Genomic DNA, 1,148 nt, shown 5'->3' with positions numbered 1-1,148 from the left:
TTACTGTAGGATTTGTGCACACGGATGCTTGCCCTCTCCCTCTCTGCCCCCATCTGTGTCTGTGTGTATGGACACACGCACGCACATGGACACACGCTCGTACAGACACATGTACGCACATGGACACACGCTCGTACACACATATGTACACACATGGACACACGCTCTCTCACACACACGGATACACGCTCGTACACACACATGGACACGCTCGTACACACATGTGTACACACGAACACATGCTTGTACACACACACATGGACACACACGGACACACGCTCGTGCAGTTCTATTCAGCTGTTTGACCATGGCTCCCGTACATCACAGCCTTGCACCCGAGCCTTGAGTGTGTCTGTCCAAAGAACGTGAGGGCATCGAACCCCAGTACAACGAGAAGCGTAATGAACTTAGCCTGTGTGTCCTCTTTAGTCTCCCACAGGATAATTATTTTTATATCGAGATGTCTTGTCACACATCACGTTTTCTGGGGTTGTCACTTAGAACGCACATAAACGTGTACAATGCCAGCATCTTTCTGCCTCGGTGGCCTCTCGGAGGGGGATACGTGAGGAGCGTTGTGGCTTGTTCAGGGGGAAAGCTTGGGGGGCAGGAAGGGACAGGAAAGGACAATGGAAACACAGCAGGAAGTGGGAAGAGAGCGGTTACACGGTGGGGATGCCACTCAGTGCCAGAAACACAGTGTGTGATGAACAGGAAGCTCATTGCTCTGTAAACTTTCACCCAAATCACAATAAAAAGTTTTTTAAAAAGAGCACTTTGGGAACAATTGGAGGAATTGGGAAATGGACTGTTAATTATACACAACTGGCCTCCAACTCACAGTGAGGTTTTGTTCTGATGACTTTATCGAGAGTTGGTTCTGATGTCACCTGAATGCTTTATTTCTTTTCCCCCAGTTTTCATTATTATTGCATTTTATTATCAATATATTCATAAACCGAGTCTCTTGTTTGTCTTTGGGGGTTATCATGAGACAGCATCGGCAGCTTGTGCACTGCACCATTGTCTATAGTGTGTGTTACCCATAGGACAGACACAAAACACACAGTGTGGTTTGTCGCAACTGGAGTATGTTGTAAGTCAGGGACGCCTGTAATACAGAATCAGTGTAAAATGTCCTGGAGTTC

Source organism: Orycteropus afer, unplaced genomic scaffold (assembly GCF_000298275.1).
Source record: "Orycteropus afer afer isolate SDZICR_OR568_19922 unplaced genomic scaffold, OryAfe1.0 scaffold00766, whole genome shotgun sequence".
NCBI lineage: Eukaryota > Metazoa > Chordata > Mammalia > Tubulidentata > Orycteropodidae > Orycteropus > Orycteropus afer.
The sequence above is the reverse complement of the archived record's forward strand: the minus strand, read 5'-3'. Positions refer to the sequence as shown.